Here is a 19,523-nt window from a genome sequence, read left to right on the forward strand (position 1 = left end):
ATAATGCTTTTTAATAGATCATGCTTTTTTTCACACTTTTTTTCCTTAAGGTGAATGGTCTTCCAGGATTCTCCGCTTCTTTTTTTTTTTAGAAGCATTCCTTTCTTCCCTTAAGAAAAATACGAAGTGTTTCTTTTTTTGCTGTGTATAAAGATATGAATGCCTACCATACATCAGCCCTTTTACCCTCATTATGACTAAGCTGTACTGTAATAACCAAGCCTATTTAACTGAGTAGAAGGGAAGAAATATTTCCTCTGAGGTCACTCAAAATAGTGATTTTCTACTTTACCCTCATGATTTAATGAGCATGTTTTTAGAATTAATAGCTATCAATAGTTCATTTTAGCAGTTGATTTGAAAATTAAACTTGGAATTGTGCAGAAATCTAAATGAACTTGAATGTCTTTAAGAACTTGGCACATTTCAGTATTTAAACCTGGCTTTCAGCCAGACAGTCTTGCCAGCAGGGACAATTAATCCAGGCAGAAGAGCATGCTTTAGGGAAATTTTTATGGTCTCAAGTAAAGTTAGCAAAGTCTGATGAAAATAGAAGATAGAAAGTCTCAGGTCAACTGTGGTGAGACCAGAAACTACATCAACCCGAATATGGACCCCTTCAGCAGTTGCCCCTGGGAGACTGCACAGTCTCTGGAAATTCTTTGGAAACTTGGAATTAGTTGTAAAGCATTCTCTTACATAGCTTCTGTGTCACATCTGTGAGGATTTTAATATGATAGAAATAGTCCATTGGAAGCCACATCTAAAGAGGTAACATTGTTTTATCTTCCAGCGTGAATTTGTGAATTCACACTAAAATAATGAGATTGATTTTCCTGTGTGGTCTGAAAACTAGTGGAAGCACTGTAGCTTGGACCCTTGCAGTGGATCTCTAAGTGATGTTGCAGCTTCCACACGCGGCCAGCCCTCTGCAGGGCTGCAGGGCACCATGCACCTTGTGTTCTAAGAGTGCCAGAAGGCCTAGAAGTTCAGGAAGAAGCAGTCCTGTCCATGGGCTCCACTCACCACGCAGCCAAAACAGTCTCTTAAAAAAGGGAAATCAGCCTGACGATGGGCATACAGGAATTCTTTGTGCTGATCTTACAACTTTTTTGTAAGTTTGAGATTATTTCAAAATGCAAAGTTTAAAAAATGTATAAATCAGATCCAACTACTACAGCCCTGAGAAAAGCTCCATTTGCCTCCTCTTGAACTTAGAAGAAAGAAGTGCTCACATGCTACACGTGCTCTGCAAGGCCTCATAGGATCTAGTGCCTTCCTCTGTGTGATCTTACTTTGTGTCATTCTTCCTCCCATAATACCCTAGCTTCGTCCTTTTCTTTGTCAAAAAAACACCCTGTTTGTATCACTGCCTTGGCATTAGCATTTCCTCTGGCTGGGACATCGCCAGATCTTGATATGGTTGTGTAGTCAAGTCCTTAGCCTTTAGCTTCTAGCTCCTGTCTGTCAGAGACGTCAGACCTTCTTCTGGTGGGTTTACCTGGTGCCAATTCAACCAAGCTGGAGATATGCTCCTCAGACGTTATGGGCAGGGTGGGCCTCAAGAAATGTTTGATAGGAGACTGAGAAGACAGAGGTAAGCTAGCAGCCAGGCCTACGTTCTTTCTGGGATTAGGAGGCCCAAGCAAGGTGCTGTTGGCCACTCATTGGCTCGTGTTGGCCTGGGGGACAGCAGCCCACAGGAGTATAGCTGCTGCTCTAGCACTTCCTCCAGCTTCTCCCATTCCTGGGCCAGGTGTGTGTTCCTGGGTGACAGAGGGTGCCAGCTTCTGCAGGACAGTCCCGTGGCTCTGCTGGGACAATCAGAAGAGGTAAGAAATGGGGATAGGTTGCCGTGAGTTCTACTCATCCCAGCATGTTCCCAGTTTCTCCCACTTTGTGTCATGCCAGACCCAAAAGCAGTTGTCTATAATCCCCATAGGTGCTTTGTTTTATTATTATTTTGGTTTGGTTTGGGTTTTGGTTGTTTTGAGACAGGGTCTCACTATGTAGTTGAGGCTGGCCTTGAACTCATGGCAATCTTCTTGCCTCAGCCTCCTGAGTGCTGGGATGACAGGCACATGCCACCACGCCCTGCTGTTTTAAATCAAAGTGTGTGTTACATCCTAGGGTTTCTCTTGTTCTGAGGGACCCTTATGGATGCACTGCCCTAGCTAATGCTGTTTCCCCATCCTAATTACTCAAATAACATTATCTTCTTTTTACTTTGTTGTGCTTCAAATGAATTGTTCTCTCTGTATGTCACGAATGATAAGATTTTGCCCTGCCTTAATCTGAAAGGTTGCTGTAATTTCGATGTGTCCCCCAGGTTCATGCATTGGAAGCTTGATCCTCAAGGCTGCAGTGTAGAGAGTGAGGCCTAATGAGAGGAGATTGGGCTATGAGGGCAGTGCCTTCCTAGGTGGACTAATGCTATTGTCCCTGGGCCTGTTACTTCTCACAAGAGTAGTTTGTTACAGAAAGGATTCTGTCTCGTGTTTCCTTTTGTGTGAGCTCATTTTCCCCTCAGCCTCCTGCAATGTTATGCAGCACAAAGGCCCTTCCTTGCCAGACATGCCGCTGTGCTGTTGGACTTTCCAGCCTCCAGAACTGTGAGCTAAATAAACTTCTTTATTAACTACCCAGTCTGTGGTATTTTGTTACAACAACAGAAAATGGACTAAGGCACTAATTTATCTGTTACAGCATGTATCATGAGTTCTTACTGGTTTACATTGTTTACATGAACAACCCAACTTCAATGTAGGCAGGATTTCATGGATATTACACATGCAGTGGATTTGTACTGCAGCCAAGAAATGGTAAGCTTGGATAATTAACTTTTTTTTTTTTTGGTACCAGGGATTGAACTCAGGTCCTTGCGCTTGCAAGGCAAACAACGGAACCACTGAGCTAAATCCCCGGCCCCTGGATAATTAACTTTTAAAAAACTTTTTATTGATTGATTGAGGGATGAACCCAGAGTCTTAACACATGCTGGGCAAATGCTCCACTGATCTACATCCCTGTCCCTAATTTATCTCCTTTATAACTGGCTCTTTATGGAGGGGAAACATTGCCTCCTCTTGTTCACTATATAAAACCCTGAGAAATAGCCCCTAGAAAAGTAGTTATAACCAGGGATTTAGCTCAGTGGTTCCGCCACCTGCCTTGCAAGCACAAGGTCCCTAGTTTGATCCCCGGTACCAAAAAAAAAAGTGAAAAGTAGTTAGAAGCTTTCATTCCTGGTATACCCATCAAGTACGTCAAAGATAGCTCAAGGCTTGTGGTGAATTGCCTGTCCTAACATCTGAAACCATTAAAACTCACTCGAGAAGAAATAAAGATCTATCTCGTGTAGTCCTGAAACTACTAAAGAAATCGAATTCTTATTTAAAAGACTTTTAACATAGAAATCTCCAGGCCCACATGGTTTCACTAATGGATTTTACCAAATATCTACCACTCTAATTCAGAAAAATTAAAGAGGAGGAAGAAGGTGCAAAGGCAATTCAATGGAGAAAGAAATGTCTTTTCAACATACAATGTTGGAACTATTGAAGGCACATGCAAAATAAATGAACTTGAGCCAAAATCTCACATCTTACACAAAAATAAGCTTGAGTCATAAATCTAAATATAAACTTTTACAACACGTAAGATGAAATCTTTGTGATTTGAAATTAGGCAGAGTTCTTAGATATGAAAAGCACAGTCCACAAAAAATTGATGTTTATCAAAATTAAACACTTTTGCTCTGAAAGACTGTCAAGAGAATGAAGACAAAGTGACAGTCTCAGCTTTTAGGTGAAAACATTTATGAATCACCTATCTGAAGAGATATCTGTATAGGAAATGTATAAAAAAAAAAATTAAAACCCTACAGTGAGAAGACAACCCAATTTAAAAATGGGCCAAAGGCACTTCACCAAAGAGAATATGTAGATGAAAAATCAGCACATGAAAAGACGTTCAACATTTATGAAAATGGAAATTAAAACCATGGTAAGATAATACTACACATCTATTAAAATGCCTTCAGTGGAAATAACTGAAATTACCAAATCCTGGCAAGAATGAGGAGCTACTGAAACTCCATTAGTGATGGGAATATAAAATGGTAGTCATTCTACAAAACAGTTTTGCAGTTTCTTATAAAGTTATACAAATTGCCACATGACCCAGTAATACCATATGTAAGTTTGTAATCCCATATGTAAGTAAAAACTTAACATTCACACAAAAGCCTGTACACAGTATTTATACATGAAAACTGGGAAACAACCCAGATGTCCTGAATTGATAAATTATGACATCCAGACAAAGTAATACTATTCAGTCATAAAAAGAAACAAATTATTCACACAGCTTGGATGCTTCAAAGGCCTATGCTGAGTGAAAGAAGTCAATGTTTGAAAGTTTCATACAGTGTAACTCCAGTATGATGTTATAGTTTATATCCTGATGTCCCCTCAAAGCCTTAGGTGCTCAGAGATGGGTCTATGGGAAGATGATTGGCTCACGGGGCCATAATAATTATCAGATTAGTTCATTGGAGCTTGTATATGACTTGCTGGAGGTGTGCCCTGTACCTGCCTTCACCCTCTTCGAGCCTCATGGTCAGCCGCCATGCTATGAGCCACTTCTGTGCCAGGCCCTTCTGCCATGCTGTCCTGCCTTGGAGCCAGCTGACTAAGGACTGAAAGCTCTACAAACTGAGGCAGAATAAACCTTTCCTCCATTAACTTGTGGGTGTTAAAGAAAAGTGACCAAGACAGAGGACATTCCCATATAGACAATACTATAGTGACAGAAAAGATCAGTGGTTCCCAGGTCATTGAGGTATAACACCAAGGAGCTTTTGAGGGTGATGGGGCTGTTCAGTACCCTGAGTTACATAATGGTTACATCAATCTACATGTGTTAAAATTCAAAGAACTGTACACCCCAAAAAGTCAATTTCACTGTACTATAATTCTTTAAAATAACTTTAAGAAATGGATGTTGGATGCTGTCTAATGTCTTTCAACATCCCAGAGTATGATGATATGATTTTCCTTTTTGTTAGAGTAATATGGTAAGTAGTATTAAACAGATTTCTCCATATATAATGTATACTCTGAGTTTTTGGAAATTTTGCCATCTCAAACGAATGATATTTTTTTAAAAACAGTTATTTAATAAAGTATAAACTAGCAATATTCAGAATTTACTCATGTGGTTAAATAAATGAAAATGTGAATATTGAGATTTAATCATTCCTTGAGAAGTTCTGTGAACATTCATGTTGTTTGTTCTGCAAGGTATATTTAGAATCAGTTGTATTATTTTGATTTTTTTCCTTTATACTCACATTTCAGGTTATCCCCACTAGGTGCTTTGGGAAAGAGCAAGACACTAAAACTTAGAAGTATTATGATATGCTGGAAGGAGATGGACTTGCTGTCAACACGGACCTGACTTCAAATCCCAGCTCATCAGTTTTCAGTGACTTCCTTTATCTGCAGTCTGGCACAGGGCAGTGATTCTTTTAGTGGAGAAGGGATTTTACAGGACAAAGTGAGGAGTGGCCAGATCTGGGAGATGGATTCTGGTATTACTAATGCTTGTGATTGTTGCAATTTGTGGATGGTGTTCCTGCCTGATGAGTGCAATAGTTATTATTTGTACACCTGAAGGGTGTATGTAATGTTTTCAGTGAACTTGAGGTTATTCCTAATCTACCCATTCATTGAGATAATATTTAAATGCCCCTGAGATGAAATGTTTGCTTTAAATAATCACACGTATGTGGTTAGAACAAAAAGTAGGTGTGACTGGAATATGTTCAAGATTGTAATTCACACACAACTGCATTCCAAATGACTCCCACACAAAATAAACGTTTACATCTCTTGCCTTGCCTGTAAGCCTTATAGATCTTTCAGAAGATTAGTTAAGACTTATCCAGAAGTCAGTATTAGTAAAAGGTTTGTTTTCAGGGGTTTGAGGTAAAAGTGGATTTTTTTTAAAGTGAAAAGTGGATTCTTCCTGGATAAACCACAAATCACAAGCAACATGTTCCTTGTCTAATTAGTAAACTATGAAGTTCTTTATTTTACTTTGTAAAGATATCAGATTTCATGGAAATAAAGGATACTTGCTAATTGCTAAAATTTAATATTTTCAAACTAACCATCCTTTTAAACCGTTTAAAATTCCACCTTTGATGGTGACTCACAGCACATATAGGAGTTCATAAGGTTAACCTGAGAATTCAAGATGGAAAACATTCTCACGTAGGATGATCAGGTTTTAAACACTGCAGAACTTCCAGATTATGGCTCCAACCTGGATTTCAAAAGCATGGGTCTCTCACCTTTTTAAATATAAATTTCCTACCAGAGAGCAATATTTCACTGCTTCCTCTTGAGATCCTAAGAACTCATCTCTCAGATCTTGGCCACTTCTCACTCCACCCAGGGAGATACCTTTCCTGGGTTAAAAGAATCACCGTTTGCTCCTGACCAGATGTTCCCCCCAAGGGCTCAGTTTTAAGTCAGTAAGGCAGGATTTCCTGCCTTTTGTCTTCTTGTTTTCCTACTTCGACTCTTTATCATGGTGTTGTTTTGGTGTTTCTGGTTCTTGATGAAACACCACAGTCAACTCAAGCTTACGCTGAGTTTCAGCGGCTGTGACATGCCTAAACTGCATTATCTTGAAAGTGTTGGCTCTAGTGAAAAGTAGAAAGGAGCCAAATGCCTAAAACAAAACATTTCAAAGGGTTCCTATGGATACATCCTAAAACCAGGAAGTACACAATGGGTTGAGTTGACTCATTCAACGGTAATGGCCTCTTCTACACCTCTGTATCATTTGTGCACACACTGTAATCCATGCTTGAGGAGCGCCAGAGCATCTAATGATTGAGATCACATCCCTGTGATGTACATTTTCACCTATAAAACCTATTCCTAAGTGGGTTATTGTGTTTGAAGTGATTTATAACAGCCTTTAGAGATAAAATATGAATACTGTACAAGGGGTGTGGAAACCAAGGTACGAAATGGTATGTTTTATGTAGAGGAGTAATCAGGAAATAATGAGTATGCATTCTAATCAGAGTGAAGTCCCTAGAGCAGATTGAAAAGACTTCCTTTTATTGCAAGTCAAACCCATGCCTAGCAGGACTCGGGCAGTAATAAAGTGGTGCTCCATTCCTTTGCACCTGATTTTATGAGATCTTTATGTGTCAGTGTGACTTTCCTCCTGTGTATTCATGTTTTAGTTTTAATATATTTGCTTTGAGTCTGATTTTTTCTTAATGAGAGAAAGCTTCAGGGCATGAGTGTAAACCCTGCTGGAGAGCCTCTGAGTTATGAGGGGCAGGGGCAGGGATCGGGGGAGTCAGGGAAGGAGGGATTTATCCTGAAGTGAGGAGCAGCTTATTTTTCATTTTAGAAGGAAATGATTTTTATCTACATATATAGTGACTTTTTTCTGGGTGATTTGCCTATACTAGCCTTTTAAAATCTCTTCATCTCTTCCTTTATACTTTTCTAAGAATGTTGCCTATAATGCATATTGGAAATACTTGTTCTACTTTATGATTTGCTGTTAAGTTTTCTGTGTGTATTTTGACATTCAGAAAGTCAAAGTATTCTTCTGGTCAAATCTATGAATATTTTTCTTTGGAGTTTCTGCCTTCGGTGTTCTCCAGTGCCCAAAGATGACACCTACATTTATATTCACTAATTCCATTGTTTCAGTTAGTTGTTTTTCTTTTAGCTAGGCATAGTAGCACATGCCTGAAATCTCAGCACTTTGGAGGCTGAGGCAGGAAGATTGCCATGAGTTCAGGGCCAGCCTGGGCTACATAATGAGTTCAAGACCAGCCTGGACTATACAGCGAGACCCTGTCTCAAAAAACAAACTAAAACCAGGCCAATTAGTTTTTTGTTTTTACAATCAATTCTTTAATCCACTTGGAATTTATTTGGATATAAAACAGTAGTTCTCATTCAGGTTTATACATTAGAATCACATAAGAAAAAAGTGTTCCTAGATTTCCATCCCAAACTGATTCACTGAGAATCTCAGGATGAGCTCTGACAGTGTGTATGTCACATATATGCACACACACGCACGCGTGCACACACACACACGTATATTTATTTTAAATTTAATTTCCGGAGGTGATTCATGAGGCATAACCAGAGTCCAGAACTGCTGGGTAAATTCAGGCAGGGAGCCAGCATTTGCTTTTCCCAAATTGTCTCAATACACTTTGCGAAGCTGCTTTTGAAGAGTATCTGCTTATATGAAAATAGTCACAATAAAATGAGCATTAGTGGGAAATACGGGTATAGACTTTATATATGACAATAGTTTTTCATTTCAATTTTACACTGCCGTATTTAGTACTGTTTAAAAGACTGCAAAATACATTCAGATCTTGATGATGGTTATTACACAGTGGCAGAATTTAAATTTTTCTTATTTATTCTTTTCTACATTTTCCAAATTCTTTACAAGAATCAGGTATTGTTCTCTACAATTAGGAAAAAAGTTGCAAAAGAATGTTAATTTTTTTTAAAAGATTAATTTCTAGTCATTATAAAAAATACATCAAAAAGTACTGTTTCAACTGTGTTAATATAGTGAGGTTAAGTTTATAGCTCCCAAAGGTGGCTTATCAGATGAGAACATGTGTGCTTGAGTGCATAGATTTTACTAATGTGCTACTTACATTTTTTATAAAAAATGCTTATGTATTAATACAGTATATTGATTTAAATTATAATTGTTTTTAAGTCACTAGATTTATTTTCTTTTTACTATTAACTTATCTTGAGACTGTAATACAGTTTTGAGAAGGTTGGTAAAAAGAATGTATTTCAGCATTTGATTTATTTGGCTGATGATGAAAGTATAGGAGCCAGTGATGGATTTATGTTAGCGTGTCTTCTTAATCTCCCCATTTTGTATAGGAAAATAAATTTAATGATGAGGTGTTACATTCTTGTGGGACTTGTATTGACATAGAGACTGAGAATTTAAGACAACATTTAGTCCATTCTTTTTACAATTGACAGATTTTTGTTTGTTTTGGTTTTGGTTTTTTGATGATTCTGGGAATTAAACCCAGGGCCTTCACACTGATCTACATTCCCAGATGTTTTATTTTTATTTTTTATTTTGGCACAAGTCTCCCTAACTCACTAAATTGCCCAGATTTGACTTAAAATTGCTGTCCTGTCTCAGCCTCCCAGAGTACAGGGATTACAAGCATAAGCCATCATGCCTGGCTAATTGACAGGATTATAAAAAAAAAAAGCCTGTTTAGTTTATCTGAACTTTACAAAAGTGTTACGGATGCAAATTTTACTGTATTTAATTTGATCTAAGATTGCATTGCTTTTAAGATTCATCCCTAATTTAATCAAGAATATAATAGTGCTGTGACTCAAATTTTATGACACAACGCTTTCTAAACATATTGGCCATTAAATGCACCCCAGGTTAGATATTTTTACATTTGAAAAATATTTCATCTTAGAACGACTGCGACACAGTCATTATTCTCTTCAGCTGAGAATACAGAAAGACAAGGCAGTGTTCTTGTCCAATATATCCAGGATTTGAACCTGAATAACCAGATTGTTCTATACCACACAAACCAGTCTTAAACAATTTAAGTGAAAAAAGGTCTCATCTCATAATTTGCTGAGACATATTTAGCCCAAGTGATAAAAGATATGGTGAGGGGTCGACCTGAGAAGTATTAGAAGCCATGTCTTCCTACCAATCCGAATGACATGATCTGTCCTGCGATCTTTCTTTCTTCCACTGAAGTGTAACTTCTTAGAGGATGAGAGCTCTTCTGCAGAAGTTCTCTGACTGGGTAGAGGTCCCCAGCACCTGTTTGACATGGCCCTCTCAATGAGGGGAATTGAAACATTTCATCTTAGGTATTTGATGACTTAGAGGAGACTAGCAACTGTCTTACTTAATCCAATCTTAAACGGTGTCTTTAGGGATTCTCTAAAAACAATTTCTGCTACTGTTAAGGAATCTAAAGCCTCAAGAGACAAATAATTTGCTGCTGTCCACATGGTCACTTAGAGGTGGTTTCAAAACCAGAATCCAAGCATCTGAGTTCCAGTGAAGTATATCCTTTCTACTTTTTCATTCTTCTGGCATCGGGAAATATGATGAAGGTTATGCCTGTGTAGTGCACTGAATTTGTTAACTACATGCTCGTTTTGGCAGGTTTGTTTTTTAAATGTTTACTTTGTCTACTTTGGGAAAAAAATCCAAAAATAGCAGCTAGCAGTGACAACTTACTCATCGCTTACAGAATTCAAGGCAATGGCCAAGTATGTGTTTTTTAATGTAGTCCTTTCAACAACCTTGAGAAGGAATGAGTTCAGATAGATTAAGCAACTACACAGTTAAGTGACGGAGTTGGGAATGTGTCCGATTCTAGAGCTTATTTGTTTACTCCCTTCTCTTGATGGAAACAAACTTCAAGTGAAGTATTTTGTGCTGCATGGAAAACAGACATCCTGAGCCTCTTATAGACATGAGACAATAAAAGACACTTGAGCAAACTTCTCAGAACATTCACGGACCTTTGGGAGACTAGCAGGAGGGGAGACACTCACTGGGAGGAAACTGATGCTGTTGTGCTGTACCCATAGGACAGGAAAGAGGGCAGTCAGACTTCCCAGGTCACCATATGGCTTTTTTTTATTGGTAGTATAACCTCTTCCCCAGCAACTAGATTGTCACTCATTTTTATTAAATGTTATACTTTCCTTAAGGTATGTTAAGGAAAATAAGAATCATACTTTATGTTTCATTGCTGTGTTTGTTATATATCTATTCACATTATTTTTAGCAAGTTTATTTTTTCATTTTTTTATCCCTTTGTAAATATATAACCCTGAATTCCATCAAAGGCTGTTGGCCTTGACCTTGAAAGTAGGCATGTCATGAGTAAAAGCTGTAAAAGTCTCCCTCCAGGAATAGTATGTAACATTAGGATGTAGCTCTCTTACCATGGAGTCTTTTCAAAAAATTGTTTTTAACAAGATTCTACAATTCAAGTCAAAAGTTTTGTTCACCTTCATACTGAATGACTTTATGAGTAACTGTCAACGTAGGATATAGATGGATAATCTATTTAAACAGACTTGGCAAGACCATCAGCACAAAAGAAAGATTGAGTTGGTTATTGTTTGGTTTGCCAAAAGGACCATTGCTTGCTTAATAAAACTAACTTATTTCAAAGGTTATTTCACTACCATTAAATAGTGTATAATTTTAAAGATGAAGCCAAAATAATCTTGGGGAAAAAAGGGCAAAGTGGACGCACATGACTTCATTTTAAGACTTACTACAAAGCTTGAGTAATCATGATTTGGTTTTAGTGTAAAGATAAACAGATCGATAGAACAGAACATAGAGGCCAGAAACTGACCCCAACATACAGTTCATGGCTTTACAACAGAAGCACCAAGAGAATGAATGAGGGAGGGCCTTTGCAGTAAACAGTACTGGACTAACTGGGTAAATATATGGGAAAATGAGGAACCTTAACCTCTATCTCATACCATATCTAAAAAAATTAATTTGAAAGGAGTAATAGGCCTAAAACATAAAAACTAAAGCTATAAAACTTACTGAAAAAACTTTTGTGACCTTTACCTAGGGAGAAAAATTAAGACACAAAAAAACATTATCAGAGAAAGCTGATAAATAGATTTCATCAAAATTAATATTTTATTCAAAAGACACAATGAAGAAAATAAATGACAAGCCACAGACTGGTAGAAAATATTCACATTACATATATTCATCAAAGGATTTTACCCAGACTCAACACAACTAAATTTATAAAGTGCAAAAATTTTGAGCTAACAGTTGACGAAAAAAGATATATAGATGACAAATAATATGCACATAGCCAGCATCATTAATTATCATGGAAACAAAAATCAAAACCAAATACTACTTTACACCCTCTAGAATGGCTAAAATTTATAAGACTAATAGTTTTCAAATGGCAAGAATATATAGCAGGAAACTCAAACTCAAATACATTGTTCAAATACTCAAAATGAAACAACCAATTTGGAAAACTTAATGACAGTTTCTCATAGAGTTAAACATGCATTGCTCCTAGGATCTAGGAATTCTACTTTGAAGTCATTTACAGAAAAGAAATAACCAATTGATCAACAAAATCACTTGACTTGAATCAGTGTTCATTGCCGATTTATTCATAATAGATGTCTTAGTTACATTTCTCATTGCTAAGACAAAATATCCAGCACCCAAAGTTAAAGGAGGAAAGTTTTATTGTAGCTCACAGTTTGTAGATGTTTCGGTCCATAGTGGCTGACTTCAAGGCAGGGAGCCATGGCATCGCAGAGGAGAAACAGTTCCTGGCAGGCAGAAGATGGCAAAGCAGTGAAGTAGCAAGCAGCAAGTGACAAGCAACCACAGCAGCCCTCTTTCTGTCCCTTCCGTTCTATCCAGGCTACCAGCCCTGAGGGTGGGCAGCATTCAAACCGAGGGTGGGGGCCTTCCCATCACTCCCAGAACTGTGCCAAAGCAATCAGTGGACTAATTTAGTAATTACACGCACCCTTTTTAAAATTAATATTATTGGTACATTTTAGATACACATAGTGACAGCATTAATCATTTGTACCTGTATATGAATATCTTGATTCTTCTTTTTTTCCCCATTTCCCTCCCCTCCCTTCAACCCCTCTTCCCCTCCTTATTTACAAAAGCTTAATCACATACCCTTGATCCCAGCATCACACATTCTACATCCAGCCACCTCTGCAAAGCCTTACCTAAGACTGAATGAGGCTTTCAGGGGACATCTAGACACAAGCCCTAAGAATAGTCAAAACCTGGGAACAACCCAAATATCCATAAACACAAAAATGAATAAGAAAACTTTACCATATTTAGATGAAGAAACGTTACTCAGCAATAAAAATGGAATGAACTGTAGATACATACAACAACATGTACAAATCACAAAAACACATGAAGCAAAAGAAGCTAGCATGTGCTTAAATTCATGCAAAATTTTAGAAAGGCAAAACTAATCTAGAATGATTGAAATATGAACAGTGGCAATTGATTAAAAGGGAACTTTCTGGGATGCTAGAAATATTCTTATCTTGGTTGGATGTTGCCTCCATGGATGTGTGCTTTTGTCAAAATTCACCAAATTGTACACTTAAGATCCATGTATTGTATAAATTTTATCTATAAATATTTTTAAAGATACCATTGTAATTGCAGCTAACAAATGAGGTCATTTTACACAGGGTCATAAATAACTAAACACAATGTAGAAACAAAATTCACATTGGACTGCAGAGTAGATTTTACTCCGAGATATGAAAGAGCTGGAAATGCATTCTTTTTAAAAATTAGCTTAGCTATTTAAACTCCTTCTGGAGGCTCACCTCCTAGTGGAATGTTAAGCTCAATTGGGTTTTAATACTTTGAGAGGACCATGGGTAAATATATCAAAGAGGGACAAGAACATGAGCTAAAACAATGTGAAGTAGATCCTATAAGGAAATGTGAAAGGCAGGTTAGCTGCAAGGATTAAAGAAAAGGCCAATGGGGCTTCTTAAAAATGTGAATGAGAGAGGAAGTATATGGAATAAATAGCTCTTTCTGGCCATACTTCCAAAACTCCTCTATAGATTCAAGGCAATCCCAATTGAAATCCCAGCAGCATACTTCGTGGACCTTGAGAAAACAATCCAAAAATTCATTTGGAACAAGAAGAGACCCAGAATAGCAAAAGCAATTCTAGGTAACAGAGACATGGCAGGGGGTATTACAACCACCAACTTGAAACTATACTACAAAGCTACTGTGATAAAAAACACCATGGTACTGGCAAAGAAACAGACCTGAGGACCAGTGGAACAGATTAGAAGATGCAGAAACAACTCCAGACACACTCAGCCACCTCATCTTTGACAAAGGAACCAAACACCCTCACTGGAGGAAAGATAGCCTCTTTAATAAATGGTGCCAGAGAAATTGGGTTTCAATTTGCCAAAGACTAAAACTAGACCTATATCTCTCACCATGCACTGAACTAAAATCGAAATGGATTAAAGATCTAAATATTAAAACAGAAATGCTGAACTGGCTGGAACAGAGGTTAGGTAGAACTCTTGAAGACATTGGTGTAGGAAAAGATTTTATGAACAAAACCTCAGTTGCCCGTGAGCTAGCACAAACAATCAACAAGTGGGATCTCTTCTTAATACAAAGCTTCTGCACAGCAAGAGAAACCACCAGCAGTGTGAAGAGACAACCCACAATGTGGGAAAAAATTTTCACCAGCGGTCCCTCAGACAAAGGTTTACTATCTAGAATCTATAAAGAACCTAAAAAAATCAGACCTCCCACATTTAAAGACCCAACCCAAAAATGGGCATCTGAAATGAACAGACATTTCTCAGACAAAGAAGTGGAAATGGCAAATAAACATATGAAAAAATGTTCAATATCACTGATCATTCGAGAGTTGCAAATGAAAACAATGCTGAGATTCCACCTCATGCCAGAAAGAATGGCTTCTATCAAGAAGTCAACCAATAACAAATGCTGGCGGGGCCGTAGGGAAAGAGGAACCCTGCTCCACTGCTGGTGGGAGTGTAGATGGGTGCAATCACTGTGGAAATCAGTATGGAGATACCTCAAAGAACTAGGACTGGAGGTCCCATTTGACCCCGCTATTCCCCTGCTGGGTATCTTCCCCAGAGAATTAAAAGAATCATACCACAGTGATATATGTGCACCCATGTTCATAGCGGCACAGTTTGTAATAGCTAAAACTTGGAAACAGCCCAAATGCCCATCAACTGGTGACTGGATCAAGAAAATGTGGGGGGGGTTTTAATAAAATGGAGTACTACTCAGCCATAAAGAATGAGAAATTAGAGACATTTATCGCTAAACAGATGTACATTGAGGCCATACTCTTAAGTGAAATAAATAGGACACACATGTATAAATACCAAATAGTTTCTCCAGTGTGAGAAACTGAAAGTGTAAATAAGGACTAAAAGGTATAATAGATAATGTGAAATAGGAAGAAAAGGGGCAAAGAAGAAGGGGAAGTGGGAGGGGTAGGGGAAAGGAAAGAAGGGAATGGAATTAATATGAGAAAATAAAAAAAGGAAACACAGTCTTTGAAATGGGGAGGCATGGAGGGGTTGAAGGGAGGGCAGGGGAAGGGGGAAAAATAAGAACCAAGAGAGACTATGTAAAGGTGCAAATTTCCAATGATGAATGTCATCATATTGTATACCTAAACGTACCAATAAAAGGATATACAGTTAAAAATATAATAAAACATTTCTGATGGAAAAAAAAGCTCTTTCGTATTTCACAGATGACAAAATTATGTGCAATGATCCAAAACTCTAAAAAGAGACTTTTAGGTTAGACTTTCAAATGGAGCGTAGTGATGGGACACGTTCTTACCTGTAGGACAGTCGCAGGAGCCTGGCCAGTTCAGTGACACGACTGCTACCTGGAGGCACAGAGAAGAGCCATGGCCACTGGAGAGCCCCCATAGCCTGGGCCAGTGCACATCCTTTCAACTAGGGAAGAAAGAAAGGGAGGTGTTTGCTTCTTTTAAAAAAAATTATTAGTAGGAACCCCTGGCTTTTGATCATCTGGGCTCAACTTCAGCCTTGAGTCCTTCAGTCTTGAGCAGATCCCTCCTCTGTGCTCCTGTTCGTACTCCTTGCTCTGCCATACCATCCTTGAATTTCCAGTTTTTATCCCCCTCTCGGTGCCAGGAGCTCCGTCAGGGCAGGAACCATGTTTCACCACCTGTATATCCTCAAGATCAACAGTAGGCTTAGCACATAATAGGCACTCAGTAAATACAGTATTTATTGGTTGATGACCCCTTCCAAAGTTTGTTTGCAAGAACAATGTTCTCTTAATGGCCATATTCAGCTATAGAGAAAAACGCTCATTTTTTTTAGAAATTGGAAATCTGGTTTTTTTTCATAAATTCTATTATAAAACAAATACACAGGGAAATTAGAAGACCTTAATGAAGGAAAATCAGAAGACAAACTCAGGAATATTATAAGCTGTTATAGTTTGAATCAAAAATGTCCCCCACAGGGCTCATGTGTTCAGAGGTGGGGCTTTTGGAAGGAGATTGGATCATAAGGGTGCTAACGTCACTGGTGGATTGATCCACCATGAGTTCATAGCTGGACGGACTGTTAGGATGTAGGGCCAGGTAGGAGGAAGTAGGGTCCTGGGGGGATAAGCTGGAAGGGAATACCTTGTCCTTGGCTCTTTTTCACTTTCTGTCCCCTGGATTCTGCAACGTGGACAGCTTCCTTCACGATTCTACTGATAATAAATTGTTATACATTCTTCCAGATTTTCTGTTAGTATCAAATATAATATAAATGTTATATTATTAACATGTGATTATATTAAATATATATCTTACAGATAAACACAGATTAAAGTTAGATTATATTATATTCTTTCATCTTGTACAGATATATTGACTTTTGGCACTAGTTAAAATACCTGAATATGATTTCATTGTGCGAACATATCACAATTTACTTAACAAACTCCTGGACATTTAGGTTAGACATTTAGATTTTCCTGTTTCTCATTATTATTAATAATACTAAATTATTTCTTGAAGATTTGTGAAGGCAAGCAGCCTTTTGTCACCGAGGAGAATGTAGAATACACAGAAATGCAGCTTTACTAAAAGTTCTGCCAGACTGGAGCAGCCTTGCTTTATAGTTCTTGATGGGTTTACATGTCAGCGAAAAAGAGAGAAAGGATGGGTTTCCACAGCAATGGTCTTTTCCTTCTGTTGGTGAAAAGTGTTACCTTTTAAAAATTTTTAAAGTTTTTGCTGAGCTGGGGATCCGCTCCGTGCTAGCTAGACAAGGGCCCCTCCAGTAAGCTGCATCCCCAGCCCAGTCCCACACTTCTTATCCATTTCTGGAACTCATTTTTCTTTTTTTTCCAATGCATTCAACTATTCGTAGCACAAATTTAATAATAACTGTGCTTTTAGTCTTTGTTTTCATTTCCTTTTTGCTTGTTGTATTTCAATATGATCTTAAATCACTGCTTGCTTGCTTGCTTTCCTTTCTTTTTTTTTCCTGAGGCAAGTTCTCACTATTTAGCCCAGGCAGGCTTTCAACTCGCTATGTAGTCCAGGCTGGCCTCGAACCTGTGGTAATCCTACCTCAGGCTCCAGAGTGCTGGGATTACAGGCATACACCACCATGCCAGGCTCTTTTTTGTTTTTAATTTTTATCTATCTATTTATTTATTTATTTATTTATTTATTTATTTATTTATTTGGTACCAGGGATCAAACTCGGAATGCCAGGCTCTTTTAAATTTTGCGTAGCACATTGTAAAATGGCAAGCTGTCTTAGTTACTTTTCTCTCGTTGCTGAGACAAAATATCTGACACAAGTTCAGGGAGGAAAGGTTTATTTGGCTGACAGTTCATACAGGTTTCGGGCCATAGTTGGCTGGCTCTGAGGCAGAGTGGCATGTGGCACAGGGGCATCCGCAGAGGAGAAACAGCAGTTCATTGCAGGCTGTGACAACAAAAGCAACAAGGGGGAAGACAAAGCTCTTTCTGACCCTTAAGTGTCCAGGCTACAGGGATTAGGATGGTGCCAAGCCACTCAGTGTACGTAACCAGTTTAGTAATCACCCACCCTTAATCCCAGCATCACACACTCCACATTCAGCCACCTCTGAAAAAGCCCCATCTAAGACTGCTGAGGCTTTGGGGGGACATCTAGGCCCAAACCATAACTCAAGAATATGTGGACTTTTCATAAGTAACATTTGAGTATGGCAGTGAGTTCCTGTTGTCTTCTTTCATAGGTCAAGCTTTACTCACGGCTTGCAATGTGTCAAACCACTTTAGAGGTGGGAATTTGGACTGAGAAAAGAGATGGTGCTCTTTCCTCGGGAAGCTCTTACAGATAAAGAAGAGGCATAGCGACATTACACAGAGTAAGTGTCAAAGTTCTTCTCATAGTTTAATGAGAAGGCAGCTACAGGGTTACCATGGACAGGAAGGGACTCACGGGGAAGATGAAGATTGAGATAAAGACACCAGACCCTTCAGGAATGAGTGAAAACGTATTACCAGGTGGTCCGTAGAAAAAGAGTATTTCACACAAAGCAAATAGCCTGTGCAACACACGGAGGTCTGAAGGAGCTTGTGGGGAAAACAATTTGTTTGTTAGGGAAGAGAGCAGGGTAGAAGTTGGAGAGTGCCAGAAAATGAGGCTAACAAGATAGGCAGTGGCCACATCATGAAACACTTTGAATATCAGACTGAGGAATGAGACTTTATCTTGAAGCATCTTAGAAGGGTAACATGACCAGAATTCTGGTCATGAACTGAAAGGAAAATACATGAAGAGGACCAATTTAGATTAAATATTGAGTTTAATTCCTGACATGCTGAGTTTGAAATGCCTGTGTGTCATCTTGAGTGGAGAATACTGCATTTGGTGATTTTCTCCATAGTAGGTACCTTAGCACCAAAACCTCAAAATCACCTTCCTAATAATGGCACACACGTCAATGAATAAGAGTAGTAATTGCATGAATGACAAGAACATTTTAACATTTCTTTACATCATTGTAATCTTAATGTAAAATTTTCCATTTCGTGTTTTAATTCGGTACCGGGGATTGAACTCAGGACCTTGAGCTTGCCAGGCAGGTGCGGTGCCACTGAGCTACATCCGCAGCCCTCATGTTTTAATCTTCCTTGTATTTTTGTGTACATATGTGTATACATCCATCCTGAAGTTATATAAAATGATTTCTCATTTTGTATTCAGTTGTAAGTGGTGTGAGATATTCCTGTGAAAAGTGTAGGTACAAACTACTTTTTAAAAAAACATTTTATCAACAGTATATATTTATTTCCCACTGCTTTCTGGGTTCTTTGGCTTCAGGGAAAAAACTAAAACATGTTCCTCCTTGTGCTTTGAATTCTAAGATGGAGGAGCATCCTCATGATTCTATTTTTCTTCTATCTAGAGAAAAGAGTAGTTTATGTGATACTTGATACTGTGTAACTGATATTCATGAATATGATCATAGTTTTCATTGACAACATGTGGGTTGGTGTTTTATAGGAAGAATCTGCATTACAGCTACACAAATGGCCCACAAAGGTTGAAACAGTTGCCAGCTGAGAATAGGCACCAGCCCCGGCCTTTTCAAGCATTCTCTAACTGGAAGACAACATCAAACAAGATGGTGGATGGCTCCATTAGCAGCCTGTTTGAATAGCATATTCACACTTTGAGATAAAAATGTTCTGAAGAGTTTGTTTAGGTCTACTAATGAGTATTTCATCCCAGCTGGAGAAAGCACACAGGGGAATATTGCACAAACAGCCCTGCCATGCACTCGCTACCCTTTGTGTTTGAGTGGTG

Source organism: Heterocephalus glaber, unplaced genomic scaffold, assembly GCF_053883595.1.
Source record: "Heterocephalus glaber isolate CG9 unplaced genomic scaffold, H.glaber_assembly_v1.0 deba00001577, whole genome shotgun sequence".
NCBI classification, from domain to species: Eukaryota; Metazoa; Chordata; class Mammalia; order Rodentia; family Bathyergidae; genus Heterocephalus; species Heterocephalus glaber.